Raw genomic sequence first — 17,575 nt, 5'->3', positions numbered from 1 at the left:
TTCACCTTGTGGCCTTACCTTGATGTGGCTGCGTTGTGCTTCTCTTCTTTGGTGACTGCAATGGGTTGGAACCAACCAGAGAAAGAGGGTTGCAGAACTGCCCTGGGGGCTCCAGTAGTGCCAAAACGTTTCCATCACAGTGTTTTGGGGCTCGCAGGAGCTTTTCTTCAGGCTTTCCATGGAAAACTACATTGTTCTCCAGAGGAGCGAAAGTCAAAACTAAACTAAGACAAATTCAAACCCGAATGTTTTTACCTCATGGAAACGAACCATTTTGAAACTGTCAAAACAAAATGAGAAAGTTGAAACAATCTGCTTTGATACTTCCCAGTCAAAATCAACACATTTCCTTCAAAATGTTTTGATTTCAGTCCGACTGCATTTTCCCGTGGGTAAAATAAAAACCACAGCATTCGTCTGAAATGTTTTCAGCCAGCTTTAGTGTAGAATTTATCACAAGGAGGTCATAGCAGGTCTGGAGGGATGGTGAAGGTGTTGCACCATCAGATTAAATGCTGAAAACGTATCAAATGTTGTGAATCCCCACCCTATTCTATCCGGTATCATAACAGAATAGGGTGGAGAGATCTGGGTTGGTCAGGGGAGAGTTGGCATCTGTAATGGAAATGCACAGTCACAGCTTGAAGCAGTGACTGAACATCTGGTGGAAGGCAGGGCTAACCCAGAGGAGCTCAGGTTCATGCAATGTACTGAGTGACTAGAAGGGCTGGAGCCAGGATGCACGCCTTCCCAGCCCTCATTTAAGGGTTGGCAGTGGAGTTGAGGGTATCTTGCTGGTGATCCCTGTCTACCTTGAGGTCTTCCAAGCATCTCTTTTCCTTTGTTTCTGCAGCTGCTGTGTTTGGGCTTGTTCTTGTTTGCTGTAGCCAAGGACTATGCTATTCTGCTATTAACTTTGCAGCATCTCAGCCTTTTATGGTGCTGTCCTGAAGAAGCCATTGAATCCCCATCAGGAATAATGAGATGACATGATGGCTGGCTATTGGACATCAGAGCAGGAGTTTGTGTGGGTAAATGACTTTGAGTATAGAAAAAGTGAAAAAGAAAGGGACCCTAAGGAGGTGGTGGCACCTCTGTCCCCAGCAGGGCTCATGATGGCCCAAGCACAGTGCCAGCACCAAATAAATCAGGAGGAAGTGCCAGAAGCCCTCTATCTCATGATTAAAACCTGACCCAAAGCCAAGCAGCAGCCTTCATTCCTGTGCCTATCTGCAGGCATCTCAAGTTAGCAGAACACCCATGACAGGCTGGTGGGTCATAAATCAGCCCAAGGGCTTTGGATGGGGTCCCAAAACACAGCAGAGCAGACTCTATGCTCTTCCATAACTTCTCATCATTTCAGAAATGCAACATCCCTGGTCTCGCCTGCTTTGCTCTGATCACCCCAGAACAAAAGGCAAAGTTTTCTCTGCTTTTCTTTTAACTCTGTTTTGACAGACCAGCACTTCTGATCCCAATTTCTTGGCACATGGATGGTTAATGCACATGGAGTCAGATGTGTACTTGAAGATGTTTTTGTGCTGTTATTATCTCTTGATCTACTGATTGTATAAAACAGATAATCCCTTTTCTGTGTTCTGCTCACCCAAGTTCATCCATGTTTCCCTCAGGAAAGAGAATTTCACCATTGCATTCAGCATCCAGCAATGATGAGCTGCTCTGGGGTCACCAAATTAAACCATTCTCTTGTGAAGGCATAGGAGGAACATTATTACCTCCACAGCAAGGTCAGATCTTTTTTCCTGTGTTAATTAATCAGCAAAATTAAGTAGTTTGTTCAGTTAATACTAGTCCCTGGGAAACCAAGCCGCTTATTAAATTGGAGCACAGAGCCAGGTGAAACATGACATGCACCATGGAGATCTGTCAGTACCTTTCAAGCTTGCCCTTGGGCACCGTCCTGACTGCTTCAGCCAGGCATTTCTCTCTGATGAGCAGGATATTCCTGCTGGAGCCTTCAAAATCTCACCAGGGAAGCCTGAAGGAGGAGCCCAATGGGTTCTAGGAGCCACTGGTCACTGAACTGATGGATTTTGACTTGTCAGGCAATGTATTTGGCCCAATGCAAAACAGAGATCAGGTCTAGGAGGCTGAAACAGTTTTCATAGTTGTGCCCATGGGGCTGGGGTGCCTTGGGACTGAGTGTCAGAAGAGTCTGACTCAAGTCATCTTTTCCTAAAACAGGAGTAAAAAAAGCCCCACAAACCAAAGCACTGACCCATTTGGCTATGTTACTTCTTCTCTGAGCAACACCGACTTTATTGACTCTTCTCCGAGTACAGATGGAGAAGATCTGGAGGTGCCCACACCACTGACATGTAAGCCATGTGTGATAGCATCAGGACAACGGTCTGTGACCTTGGATGGACTTCGGGTCTTAGTTTCCCCTATGGACAAGGTGGCTGTCCATTGCACTCCTTGGTTTTAGTCACTATGGTTCATCATCTACCAGACTTTTGTGGGCACCTCTGTCTCTCTAACAGCTGGCTCCAAGAAGCCATTGGTGCTGGATGTTTGCTTTTATTGACTTGAAAGAAAGCACAAGGTAAACCTGCTTAGCTGAAGAAAGCAGAGGGGAAAAGAGGTCTTTCCTACTCTGTGTATCTCAATGACTTCCAGCTCAAGGTTTGAGCTACTGTATGATCAGTCCAGGTTGTGTCACTGACCTGGCTCCACACAGTGCCTCAGAGTGCAAAGCAGCATGTTCTGTCTATATGCAATCGGATGAGAAGTGCCACATTTTCATAGCTCTTTGCTAGAGGTGCATTCAAAATGTTCCAGAAGTAAAGTCTGTGGCTCTGGGCTGAGTGTGGATGGCTAAGCCAGGCAGACAGAGCACAGGCTGGTGAGCAGTAGGATTTATTTGGGTCTTCCTTGATTTTGAGGCTGCCTGCTCTGCATCCTACCCAATGCATTGCCATCACATGCTGACATACAGGTATATCAAACCTGGGTGCAAAGAGCTTGTGTCCATCCAAAACAGGTCCCCCTGCCTACCAGGGTGGGACGGGCACACGCTGCCCATTGACACGCATGGCAGTGCTGCCCTGGGTGAGTACCAAGGTGTGGAATATTGCAGCAGGATTTGTAGGCAGATGCTGCAGTAAGAAGATAACAAATCCCAGCTTGTCAGTATTTCACAAAGGACCATTCAGGGTTTATCTGTGCTGTACTTTCTGACCTCCTGTCCTGACCATGGGCACTGGGGGATAAGATAAGGGAAGGGACAAGACTGCACAGTACCAGCAGGAGTTGAATTCAGATAAAACTGACTGCAGCAGAACACCCTGCCTGGATAGGGCAGAACCTGGGGAGGGGTCCTGTGGGACTGCATTGCAGCTGGTAGTGCTGCTCACAGCACAGCTCCAGCTGGGCACACTGGCCTCAGACCAAGGAAGGTAATGGAATTTCTTCAAAGTCTCTTCAGTGAGGGCAAAATACTCCATCTGAGTCAAGGCTGTTTGGGCAGAGCTTGGAGAGATCATGTGCTAACCTTCTGTGCTGCCCTCAGAAGCCAGCAGGGCTTCAAGTTGAGCATCACCAGGGAGAATGGGCAAGAGGATTTCTCCAGGCATGGGGCAAATCTTGCCCTGAGCTCACCTTCTTGAGACCTCCTCAGTCTTCTTTCCTTATCCATTCCTTAACAGTTTCTTCCTTACTGAAGGGCTGGAACTAGATTGTCTTAAAGGCCTCTTCCAACTCAAACCGTTCCATGATTCTATCCAGCCTTGACTATGTCATTTCCATAGACCACCCCTGGTTTCTTTGGGATATCATAATTCAGGTCAGAATGACATTGCAAAGTCATGGGCATGTCTCTATACAGCTGGCTGGGGGAGCTGGTTGGAAAAGAAGACTCTGGGAGGTAAGAACAAAAGGGTTGGTCTCACTTGTGCTCCCAGTATCATGCCACAGCTTCCCCTGTCCTCATTTTCAGGCTATTTCCCCTCAAACTGACGTGGTTAGCAATCCTTCCTCCCCTTGAAAGCCTCCAGGTCTGGTTTATTTAATTTGGGAAGAGAAAATATCCACGAGAACGCCCATTTGTCCGTCTAGCTGGATTTCATTTAACCTCTCTTACACAAATAATAAGACCATTTGTAATACAAGGTGTGGTGGGCAGTTCAGCAGCTGGCTTCAAAGTGAACTCAATGTTTTAGATACGGTTTCTTCTGTTGGGGAAATTTCAGCTGTTCTTCAGTGATTGAAATCTCCTTCCTCCGATGCACTGCAAGGTTACTGTATAATCCACTGCATGCTTCAGAGTTAGATAACAATTATTGGCAGATATAAATAGACGTTTTCACGAGCAATGTTGTTTGGTATGCTAACTGTTGCTTTAATTTGCTGGTTCAATTTAAAGTGAATTCCTGTCATGCACAGAACAAAGTAGATCAATTATATTACTACTAATTATTGTTATTATTTTAAACTATGCTTCTCCAGCAGATTTAACAAATTTGTCAATCCAGCTTGTTCACCTTCTTGAAACCAAACCCGGCAGTCTTGCATGCAAATTACCCGAGATTTTCAATGAGCAACAATGATAATTGCCACTGTTTGGTAATTATCTCCCCCCAGACAGTCTCAGTTTATCACATCGAGGCCTAAAGGCTCCAACGTCTTCGTCTTCCAAAAGTATTGATATATAGTCCTATGCATCAAGAATCAAAACTGCGTTTTGCAGCCATCCTTATTGTCAGGGTCAGAATAAATAGGGGGCAATATTAGTATTTTGGAAGGAAACATACCTGCAAGTTGGTCTGAAATTTCTTGCTGGAAAACCAAACTTCTTCAGCAATATTTTGATGCGATGTGTTAAAATCATCAGAAAATACTTTCTTTCTCTGCCTGGCTCTGATAAATAGCCTTTTATGTTCATGCTTCTGGTACCAAAATAAAAGTTCAAAACCCATAAACTATGTGACATCTCTTCTGCCTATCTATAACTGCATCTTTTCTCCATCAGGGTATCTTTATCAGAAGGTCATAAATCACAGCCGCTCACATTATGGAGCGACGATTCTCATAGGGCTCTGCTAAGGCAGGTTTCATCTTAAGGTATTCACTTCTGTAATTCAGTGCTGCATTATTTACTCTTTTTTTTTTTTTTTTTTCTTTTTCTTTGGCTGCAATAATCCATTCGAGATCAAATATATGTACATATAAACCAGCCTCAGTATTGAAAGAATAAATAAATCTGGGAGAGATGGTAATGGGTGGGCAGAAATAGTGTGTTTGTGGAGGGTTTTGAGGTCTTTGGCTGTTTCTGTTTGGACTTGGACTGAAACTGGGCTTGCAAGGAAGCTCAGAGAGGTGAAAAGTAAAAGAGAAGTTAAAAGCAGGGGCTGTTCTAGGCATGGGAGATGGAGAAGAGCTCACACCGTGCCAGGGTAAACGCAAAACCTTAAGACAGATGGGACAGGCGTGGTAGAAGCATGAAAACTGAAACCACAGAGCTTTCCAAACACAGCAGAGACAGGAAGCCTGCAGAGACGAGCAGGGGCAATCAAGGAAAAGGGAAAAAGAGAAACAGATTATTTTGTTCTTTGTTCGCGAGCAACACGTCTCCAGAAACCTTGGGCCCAAACTGCTGCCAAATGCCTCCTCATTCCACCCAAGCACCAGAGGGAAGGGCAAAGAAGAGGGAAATACAGATTGCTGAGGCTGGCCTTTGGGTTCACTGATGGGAAATAGGATTGAGGGGAGAGTTAGCACCCCTGGGTAAATGAAATATTCTAGGGAAGGGTCAGCAGTATCCACAACTTGCTCTCATAGCCTTGTTGTAGCACGAATGGAGCAACATGAGATGTGTCCCCATGCAATGACAAGGCTTACTCAGCAATGTGTGAATTTGTTGCCTTCATCACATCCATGGCCAGCAGCAAGGAGCTGCAGCCAGGCCAGGTAGGGAGCACCCAGGGCTGAACTAAGGTAGTAAAATGGCAGAGTAAAATGCCAGTAAAATGGCATTCAGTGCTGCTGCATGCAAAGTAAAGCACATAGGAGGAAAACAACATGGCCCCACAGTCACCATGAAAGGAACTAGATTGGTTGTTACCTCCAAAATGAGATCTTGGAGTGGTTGTGGGCAGTTGGAGGCTGGGCAACACAACGGGGATACAGGGGCAGGGCTATTAGGATAGGCAAAAAGGACAACACAGGGAATGCAGTGTTCCTTTTTCAGGCCCCAGTGCTCTTTCATCTTGGTTGTCGTGTCACTTCAGGGGAAATAACAGCAAATAAGGATTTGGGGAGGGCAGCAGTGTCGGTGCAGGAGGGAATAACATCTGCCCAAGCTATGGGTGTAAGTGGGAGCACGGCCATGTAAAAGTAAATAATATGGGAGAACCGCCCCTCGTTTTGTGAGCCTATGGGGGGAAGTCCTTCTGCCTACCTCCCCTTCCCCTCACTCAGTGCGCTGCCAGTCAGAGCAGTGGGGTGCAGAGGACCAAGTGCAGGATGAGAGTGTGCTGTGTTTCATTACAGCAGATTGCCAATTTTACACATCTCCATATCTCAAAAGCCATGTAATGAAGAGAAGACATTTAAAGCAACAAAAATACGGGAAATGTAATAAATGCAAAAAGAGAATTATGTGGAAAATGCATTCAAGGAATGTGTTCCTCGTTGTTGAGATGCTTGCAGTCTACTTGCTTCATGAATATTTAGAACTGAGAAGGTTGGCTCCAAATGTCAGTCTAACTGTACGCAGTTTTCCTTGTTATAAATATTACATTTTTTTTCCTTTTCCCCAAGAAAGCAGAAAAGTAACAGATAAGACCTTGAAAGCCCCCTTCTTTTGCTCCTTGAAATCAGTTCATTTGGACTGTAAATTCCTCTGTGCTACGTGATAAAGATACTTTGCTTTCATCATTATTTAAGGCTGCCAAATCCAAAAGATTGGTTGACCTGGAAAATAAAATGGATACTGCTGTAAATATTCCATACACTTTCTAGAGGTGAGACCAACAGCAGCTGATGAGTGAGGCAAAATATGGGACTGGCAGAATCAGACTGGCTATCATGCACAAGAGCTCCTAGCATTGGCATCTGGCAGATGAAGACTTTGTTTCTGGAAACATACGCTCTCTGAGGACAAAACAGAGAGTCATTGTAAATTAGATGTGAAATAACAGCTTTTCCTGGAGGGTAAATCTGGTGATCTCATTTGTAAAGAGAGCCAGAATGTTTGAGCAGGGTTTCATCTAGCCAAGAGGAATTTGGTGGTCTTGAGTAGAGCAGAGCTTGGCATTGTGATGGGCAGGTCTCATAACTAAGTGAAAACAAAGCCCTTCCAGTAAGGGACTGGGCTGAATGTACGGCTGAGAATTGGAAGGCAAGATAAGAGCATCGCTGGAGGAGGGTTCCCCTCCGTCAAGAGCATGTCTGCTGACTGTTAATGAGATTTATGGCCTTCCCTGAGCCTTGGGTGAGATTTCCACTTGGAGCTTGTCACAGTTCAGTACAGAGCTCCACTAAGCCATAGCTGCCTGGAGGTGGACGACCTCTCTCCTGTGTCATTGCTCCTCTACTGAGCCTATGCATCCCAAAGAAAGAAATGTTGATCAGGAGCTACTGATGCAACAGGTCTTCATGCCAGACATGGTCTCCAACATAGGTACTAAAACAGCAATGTTCAGGAACCATTTGTTGCTCTTGAGAGGTGTTGAGTGTTCCCACCTGATGCGGTGTGTCCCTATCCAGCTGTTTGGATGCCAAGCTGCTTCATAAAATGCATCCAAGGGCAACTTCATGCAAAAGCCAAGGCGCAGGCAAAAAACTAATGCATTACAAGTTGTCGTGGTTCCCGAGGGCTTCAGAAAGAAAATTGTTGATATCCTCCAGGCTTGATCAAAACCGAACACCTCAGAACTTCACATGCCAGGATGGGAGCCATTTCAGAAAACGTAGGCCATAGCTCTGCAATGTCTTCTGCCCCAAAACTAAAACTTGCCTTTCTTTCTTTCAAAAGGATATGCTGTGACAAACTCCCAGCACATGAAAATTGAGATTTTGTTCTATTTATACTCTTTGAAAATCCACAGACAATGTAAGTGAATTTGTAGTACGAAATGGAACGTATTATCCAGGCTAGTGAGAGATAGTTACACATCCTTCGTACAGCGGTACATAATAATCCAGCCAGAATATTTCAGAACTAATTACTGTACATCCTCCTAATCCGTGGTAGAGAAAAATAACCTATATTTTTGGAAGTTCATTGGAAGCATGTGTTTAAGATGTTGTTAATCCTTCGTTCCGAAATCATTGGCTGGATGATAATGAAACAGTCCCGTTTGCTCTCAGTGTGTGAAGACCTAAATCCCATCTTGGTTAAAGCTGATTATTTTGTATAAAGGAACATAACTCAATTCCTTTTCTTCTTGTTTTGCTTTCCTTTCTTTCAGTGAGAATTTTCCATTCCTACTTTGGTTTTCTAGATGGTAACCGGCAGTAGAAAATGATCGGCTTTAATCTCAAATTTCAGAATCAATACAGTGTGGGTACTATTGATTTTGGCATACCGGGCTGACCTCAAGGGGGTTCGCAGCAACCAAAGATGGCTTTTGATGTTCTTGGACCTTCTTCAATTAGAATTGCTAAAAAAGCCTTCCACCCTGCTAAAACACAGGAGAGCCAAAATAACTTCGCTTTGCAGCCGCGTACCTGTCACAGCACAGCGAAGTCCTGGCATGTGATGCCCATGGATCCAGCAACCACAGTGTCCCTCTTCATCACAGGGCAAGTGAGGGTGAGAAGTTGGTGTTTCACCAAAGACAGGCTAAAGAAAACTATAGAGCCTTATTGCTTCCATTGAGAAATGCTTATGAATCGATATTGGAAATGTAGCAAGGAGCGGCTCTTCTATCTGAGCTCTGGTTTTTGCCACTCCTGTTGGAAACACATTTGCAAGCAAACTTAAATCTCAGACTTCCTAAGTTCTGAGCACTTCACTCTGTGACTTTAATATTCTTTAACCATATGGGCTCCTCTGTAATCCTAAATGACTTTTTGAAAGGTCTGGATTCAATTTCTCTAATAGCCTCAGTGTTTTCAGGCCAGCTAAGATCACTCTTGCAGTTCGGTGTGAGTTTGGGATGTTGCCCAGAGCAAACAATAGAAGAGCTGTGGGTTTTTTTTTGTTTTTTTTTTTTTCTTTATTTTTTTCTCCTATAAATTTTATGAATTTCTGATTGATGTTTGTTGAGTTTGTACTTTTTTTTTTTTTTTTTTTTTTTTTTTTTTTTTTTTTTTTTAAACAAATCTCATTAAAGATGGTTGAAGAACAAAATAAATTCTCTTTGCTGCCATGTGGTCTTTACATACCGGGTTGCGCTGAGCTCCAGTACAGCATCCTTCTCTTCCTCCAGACTACCACCAGCCTGGAACGCATCAAAAGGCTGTCAGTTATCTCAGCACTCAGCTTTTCCCACTTACTGAAGGCACCTCTGATAGGCTTGCACCAAGGCAAGGGGGTCTGGCTGTCCCTGAAGCAGCCCTAAAAGCTGTGTGGCCACCCTGAAGATGGCTGAGGTTAGATGGACGGGTACCCTACCAAGTCCCTCTGCAAGTCAGGAACTCAGGAATTAAAGAAGTCATTCTCTTCCATCCAGGAAGTGGTTCAGAGAGCCTAAACATGAGGTTTTGCAAGAGCTGGTCTGGCAGATAGTCCTGCTGAGCATTTCTGGTCATACTCCAGGGGATGGAGTGGAGATTATCCTTGCAAACCACATGGTTTGTTCTGCAATAGTAAGGAACTGTGGGCGCACACGAGGAGGGAACTTAAATTCAAGATGGTGCTGATAATATAAAGAAAATGTCTGGAACATAGAAATAGAAGAGAACGCGATGGGGACGCAGACAGCAGGCACTGTCCTGCACTGCTTCACTGCAGAGGTGGGATGAAGGGACCCAGAGGGAAGCAGCAGGATGTTGTCAGAAATGGAGAAAATACAGCCTGGAAGGAAAGATTGAAAGGTCTGGGGCTGCTTAATACACAGAAGAGAGCACAGGAGGGAAAACACACCACCGAATGGGAATATATATTTAGCAACAGCAAAGAGGAGGTTTTGTTCAGTAGGTCCATGGAGGATAGGAGAAAGAAGTGTGCACACTGATGATTCGGGGAAGGTATGAGGAGAGACATCCTAGCAAGCAGCAGAGACATCTCTGCCAGGTCAGAGAAGGCTCAAGGAGGCATCTGGGAAGCCTCCATGAGTATATTGGGTCAAGACATCCTGCTCAAGAGCCCGATAGTGCTGCCTTTCATTCTGGGGCACGTAGTAGAGCAGGATGGAAAGGGAGATGCATTTTATAGAGTAAAGTGTCTTATGGAGTGGCCTTGAAATTCAGGAATGTCTCTGTGTTAGTGGGAAAAACTTGAAGATTTGGGGAATATTTGGAATATTAGATGGTTTTCTCAAATTTTGGTCAAAAATAAAACTTCTTTTGCAAAAGAGGCTTATAGTTTGCTGCTTCCCTGACCTATGTCTTTTTTACTCTCAAGAGACAAAACGAGTTCGAATTGTGAAAGTGCTGCATTGTGACGCACCGAGATTGGCAGCTGCTTTTCCTATGCTCAAACCAGCACAATTCTGCAGCTAAAAACAAAACGAAGCAGGGCGGGGGGGTGTCTTTATTTATTTATTTGTTCATTCACTCACTTAACTCTTCAAATCCAAGATGAAATATTTCAACTGGCCCAAACAGCAGCAACAACAACTGTTTCACATTCTCTGTTCATTGAGATGTGCTCCATCCCAGCCCACCTCCCACTGCCCCAGCATGGGTTGGGATGGGAGGAGAGCAGAGAGCAAATCCGAAGCTTGCAAATCATCCCAGGCTGGAAGAGCTGCTCCCTTCCCTGTTCCTTGTCCTTGTGGGTTTGTTGATGTACGTGTCCATATGTAGGTGGCAGGGAGGCTCTCAGCTTTTTGAGCACGGGCAGAGAGCTTCAGGATGCTGTGAAATTGGCAGGGAAGCTTAATTGCAAACAATGGGGGTGCAGAGCATCCTGTGTCTGCTGCCTAAGAGCAAAGCTGATCTGGAAGCCCCGAGCTCCGGAGAGGTAAAAGATGTAGGAAGTGGGAAGTTTGCATCCTACTGAACCAGAAGATTACTTTTGAGCTCGTTAAACTTTGTAGGCAACAAGAAAGATCATTTTGGAAAGACGCTAAAAGATAACAAATAATTCCCTTTTAAAAGTGAAACAATAAAGGCCATTCGTTCATTATTTGAATTTCTTGCCTAATGAAATCGGATCCAGCCTGAAATCCCCCCATAAACTGAAAGCTAATTCATTTCCGCATTTGAAATGCATGTTATCAATTACTGACTGTAGATGTAATGATTTCCATAGCTAGTTTTGATTCTGACACAAGTGACTTTGAGGGTTTATTGATGACGGCTGTATAAGAAAGTCAATTCAGACATGTATACTGAATTCGTCTCTGCGCTGTACACACAGCTATCGGGTCTTTGAACCACAGCTCAGCCAGCACATAAACATCTCCTGCTCATCAGAAAACTTTCAAGGCAACCTAGATTTCAGAGTTCCCCTTGAATCCTCCGTGGCTCCTGCAGGATGAATGATGGGTGTGATGCAGGGCCATCACAGAGAATTAGCATGCTATATTTCACCTGGGCCAGAATCCAGAAGTATCCCCATAAGTTCCTCAGGCCTTAAGTTGCTGCCCAGCTTTTCACCCAGAAACAGGGAAACTCCCTACAATGAAACCTTTAAATACCACCCCTACTTGATGTGAGCCACTGGAGCAGTACTTTTCAGCCTCATTATATGGGTTTCCAGAGTCTCCTGAGATACCTCACTTTAGCCTAAAGCAAGAGAGAAGAACATGAAGGACATCAGATACGTGGGCTGCCCCATCACCCATGACAGTGAGCACAGTGTGCTGGTCCTCTGGCTGGGACTTTGGGAAGGCAATCACTGTAAATCTCACTCTACAATTAGCTATTTGCAAACCTTACATGTATGCACGGCTTGTCCTCCAGAGTCTATGGCTTTTCTAGTGCTCCCCTTTGCTTTCGGTTAATGGCTTGGCTTCACCTCCAGCATCCCTGCACCACTCCCATCCCATCTCATGTGACCATATCCCACACACAGGGCTCTATGGGGCTTTCCTCCAGGGCTGGCATCCCAAACACAGCATTTCAGACAGTCGTGCATTCCCATGTCAGAGCATGGCAGCATGCAATGTTTTCTTCTCTCTTATTGTTTATTCTCAAATGGGCTTAATATTTTCAGGGTAGAGGAACTTTATGGGTCCAGAGCTCCAATCATTATAAATCAAGCGGAACGTACAAACACCAAGAAGCAAAAAGTAAAACAGTACATTGCAAATCATTCACGTCAATAATCTAGGCTGTGATTTGTAGCCAGCAAAGGAAATTGGACTTTTTAATATGTAACACATTAACCTAAGTGTCTGCTTAAATGGAGCTGCGTTTTTAATGTGTTGACATATTAACACAAGCGCTCTTTCTCTAATTCCCCCAACCTTAACATAACAATAATATTGTTAAATCATTAGCAGGCCTTTAAAGAAATATTAATTCTCCCTAATAAAATATTGAATAATGCGTTTTGCTGTTGCCTAGGCACGCTGAATAAGCAGCGCTCACCTGATCACACCTGCCCCTACTTAGATTTCATAGCCACAGAAAGCATGTGCTTATGTATGCTAGGCAGAGCCACAACATTTTCAGCAATAATTTCAGCAGTTCAGGCAGGCGATGATCACAGAGGGCAGCACAACTAAATTCATGCTGTTTTTGTTGGATTATGGGTTTATTACCAGTGTGGAGGTGGTATGGCCAAAGAGATGCTTGTGGTGCCTTCTCCACGCCACTGTAAGCTCTGGGGATGCTCTGGTCCCTTCCTGAGCCCCCCAAAGGGTCTGATCCTGCACTGTGGGGCCAGAAGAGCAAGGCCTGGCCCTGGACAACAGGGGACATAAAGCTAGTGGATGTTCAGGGAATGAAACTGGAAAATCACTCCCATAATGACACCGGAGCAGTGGACAGTGGTCAGTTCTCTTTCCTCCTCATCCTCTCCCTCCTCCTCTTCCTGTAGCTCTCCTTATTTTGATTCATTTTCTTCTTGTTTAATATGGTGTGTTTATGGGCAGAGTGTGCTCAGGATGGTGTATAATGGGACCAACTGCGCAGAAATGTCATGCATGCGAAATCTATGCAAAGCCCCTGCTATGCTTTTGCCTGAATCAATTTAAAGAAGACGCTCCATAAAACAGGATAAAGCCAGATTAAGTGCATACAAATGAGGCAGCCCAGGCAAGGTTTTCAGAATTCGTTGAAGGCAGACGGAATACAAATGGCGAGAGAAATTGCACCGGTGCATGTGTAAAACACACTTGACAGACATATCCAGGGAGGTGGGAGAGGGAAGAACCGGCCTAAAGAGGAGCCTGCAAGGTCACCAGGAGACCAAGGGACAATGTGCCCAACATGAGGCAGTCCAGCTCCACCAATTCAACAGAGGGACAAGCCAATCAGTACTGCTGCTTCCCCGGTGTTATTTGCCTTGCTTTTGCATGCGCTTGATATTCTCCAAGTGCTTTCAGTTCCCAGCTTCTGCAGATTTCCCTGCTGACGACGTGCAGGACAGCGGTGCATGGGGACGGAAACATGCACAGCAAGCTGTGAAACAGGGAAAGCAGACTGGGAACTTCTGTTCTCGTGAGATGGGAATGAGGGCAACACAGTGAAAACTGATGAAAGGAAATACTTCTTTTGCTTTTTTTCACACGGTTCTCTGCTGGAAATCATTGCCAGGAGATTTTGTTGAGGCTGAAAACTTGGCAGGCTTTGAGATGTGAATTGAGCATGCCTGTGGATGGGCACGAACATGTAGGGCAGAAGGAATGGTGAGGCACTGGCACAAGTTGCCCAGGGAGATCCCTAGAGGTGTTCCAGAACCACAGAGATGTGGCAATGAGAGACATGATCTAGACTAGTATGGGTTGATGGTTGATGACAAGATGAGCTTAGTATTCTTTCCAGTCTTATTCTATGATTTAGTCTAGCTGCAGCAGAACCCATAGACCTCTCCTGTAAGGAGTTTTAGTTTGGCTCTGGAGGAAACAGGGCAACCTGAATCCCACTGCAGGTTTGCATGCCCATGCAGGAACATCTGGGGTCTTTCTCCATCCTGTGTATCACCCGGTCATGTCCCACCAGAGTGACCAAGGGCTGCACAACTCAAAGGAACTTCACTTTCCAGCAGAGCTGTCAAATAGCAGTGGTCAAACGGAGATGAAGATGCTCTTCCACCGCATCTCCTGGGGACTGTACAGTGATTTCCACCGAGTTGAAACCTGGGCACAACCACTGTAAATCAGGAAGCAGAGTCAGACAGCACTGGAGGTACTGATGAATTGCCCATGGTTTTCATGGGTACTTTGGGAAAACAACATGTCCTCGGGCTGCTGGGGAGAAAATCACTTGGAAAGATCTTGAGGTCTTGGAAGTCAGGTACCCATATGAGCAGAAGCTGCTGCTGTTGTCTGTGATGTCCCCAGGATGTCAGGTTGGTGGAGATGAGGATGCTTCATGCTCTCAGACTTGTCTCCCCAGCACTGGAACCCATCTGCTGTCTTGTTTGGGGGCATATTTTAGAGAGAATTGATTCAGAATCTCTTTAGGAAATCCTAAATATTTCATTGGCAGAGCTTAAGATATTCTCACATCTTCAAACCAAGCATATGGCCCTAGGAGGAAAAAAAAGGAATTGAAACTAATGACAATCAAACTCTGCAACCAATCTGCAGACCCTTTTTGACAAAAAAAAAAATAAAAGAAAAGAGATTTTAATGCCAATTATTTCAGAAAGTTAAGTGAATGCAGAAGCCTACGTATCTGGCAAGTCTGGAACTGTTTGGTGGTTGTTTGCAGAGGACTTTGTTTTTTGTCAGAGCGTTTGTGATTCAGCTGTTCAGCATTTTGATAGGAACCTCATGTGGCCAATGAACACCTGAAAATGCTGCGCAGAGCGGGACTCTGCCTTCTGCTGTTAAAAAATATATGGCCAAAGAATCAGTCACGTATTTCATTCTGGTTGAGAATCAGAAGATGTCAGAAAGCTTCAGTATTTGAGAGAGAAAGCCATCCCTGCTCTTCAGAAAATCACTTTTCAAGAGGAATACTGCGAGATACTTCACTATGAGGGTGGTGAGGGGCTGGGACTGACTGACCAGAGAAGCTGTGGATGACCCATCCCTGGAGGTGCTCAAAGCAAGGTTGGATGGGGACCTGGGCAGCCTGCTCCAGTGGGAGATGTCCCAGCCTATGGGAGGAGGGTTGGAACCAGAAAGACTTTAAGGTCCCTTCTAACCGAAACCATACTGTGATTCTGTGGTTCTAGGAAGCTATGCAGCCTGTATAAATGGACTTACCACCTCTCAGTAGTGCATGTTTGCCCCTGCCCACTCATCCTGTGCTCTGCTAGAGCTCTGTGAGCACCAAGGGAACAAGGAGCCAGGCTTGGAAGGAAGGAGGAGGGAGGAGAAGACAGTTCAGCTGCAGCTCTCACTATCCATGGCTGAATAATTTAGGCTTTCGATTTGGATTCAGGTGCCTCTGAAGCTGACAATTTCACGGCCTTCACCAGAACAAGCCCTTCATTTAAACACGAGGTTGGTTTGGCTGCAAGCCTGAAATGCTTCTTGTAGATGCAAGGGCTGCTCAGGGATGCCACCGTCTGTTCCAAGCAGCTTAAGGACCTCTGCCAGTTCCCAAATAGTTCCCTTTGCCCTCTTGCCGCTTGCTCCAAAGAAGTGTTTTGCTTTGGTGGGAAGCAGCTCAGGACACTCCCAATGCAGCTGTTTGGGAACTTTCCTTAGCCTAGACCAAAGCCTTGGGAAGGGGAAAAGCACAAGCAACAAGAATACTTGGCAGGCAGCTGAGGTGTGGTGGCTGGGCTCAAGTCATAGCAAACACACAAAGGAGTGTTGGGCTGCCCTGCAGTCACACGGCCTGGGTTCAACCCTTCCCAAATCCCCATGAGGGCCATGGAGCATCTTCCAAAGGTGAGGGGAGAGGTAGGGATGGATTTTGAATGCGCAAAAAGTATCGTTTCAGGATTTTCTTCCTGTGACGTGGTTCCCTTAGGAAATACCTTGCCATTTCATCTCCACGTTTCCATTGCTCAGACTTTCAGAAATAGCATTTCTTTGTTTAAAACTGACCCAGCTAGGAATGCAAACACAAGGTCATACTCAGCGCTCCGCGCTGCTCACTTGACATCACCTCCTATTAGGGTGATGCCTGTGCCCTCGAGTTGTGCAGAGTCTGTGCAAAAGCAGAGCAGTATTTTGGGATGCCTTGAGAAAGAGAATGTACGGAAAACAGAAGATCTGAAAAACAAGCAGAAAAGAGATTATTTTTCCTGGCTTCTAAATGGTCCTTGGTAGAACCTGTGGACATCCATCAGGTAAAACATCCCTGGAGAACTGGAGCTGGAGTGGTGCATAAAGCCAGGCCAGCCATGGCTTGTCATCCCCTGGGAGAAATATCACATGAAGCAGCGATTGTGAAGGAAAGGAGCAGACATCCCAAGCAAGACATTCCACGGGACTTTATACATCCCAAAGGAGAGATAATTAAGAGCTTTCCTACCAGCCCTGTGAACTGGTGCGTTGCCAGACAGCAAAACCCAAGGCCGGTTTCCACGTCCAACACCATGTTTCCCCCTCGATGGTTGTCCCTGATGGCCAATTCCAGTGAGCAGCCGGCTCCAGATGAGGACCACGGGTTCATTAGAGTTGATAAGGCACATAGGGTTGAAGCCTATAAAATTCTTGTGACTCTCTGCCGGCCTCAGGATGCTGGTGAAAAGCTGCTTGGTTGTTTATAAAGGCTCTGCTCCCACTTCTGCTGTGGGGAATGGCTTTTAGGCACCATGGGAATGGCTGAAGGAGAAACTGCAGGAGCCCCTGGAGCCTCCCAGCATGCTGCAGGGAATAGAATAATGAGAGGTCTTGATTTCAAGGGCTTAAGCAGAGGAGCACACAAAGGATGGTTCACAGACTGTGCTGGTTGGCGCCTCGAAGGTCACAGGTTGGGCTGAACCTGGCTTTCCCCAGTGCAGATGTGGTGCTTGTACTGCCCTGTCTTCTTCTCAGCTCACACGACTCAAACTTGGGATGAACACTGCTGTTGGCTTCCCATCAGAGCAGACATATGCCATCCTAATGAGAACAGACTGTCCAATGGAGGCTGTCTGCAGCCTGATGTCCCAGATGGAAAGTTGCACCTTGGAGCTCAATACAGGGCAGCCAAGGGGCCTCAAGGTGACCCCAGACTCTTCCCAGTACTTTGAGTGACCTTTGTGGAAAAGCAGGTAAAGGAGGAACACAAAGTGTTTGAAGCTGCATGCAGGGGAAGGAAGCTTTATTTCCTCCTGCTGCAGCAGCTGCCTGGTCCTCCTTTGTATGCTGTTTGTTTGCAAAGCCATCCATGGTCATTTATTTAGGAACCTGCCTGGGAACAGATGCTCTGAACAGAAATGTGGCAA

The sequence above is a fragment of the Excalfactoria chinensis genome, chromosome 9 (assembly GCF_039878825.1).
Source record: "Excalfactoria chinensis isolate bCotChi1 chromosome 9, bCotChi1.hap2, whole genome shotgun sequence".
In the NCBI taxonomy this organism is placed as follows: domain Eukaryota; kingdom Metazoa; phylum Chordata; class Aves; order Galliformes; family Phasianidae; genus Excalfactoria; species Excalfactoria chinensis.
Note: the sequence above shows the minus strand (reverse complement) of the source record.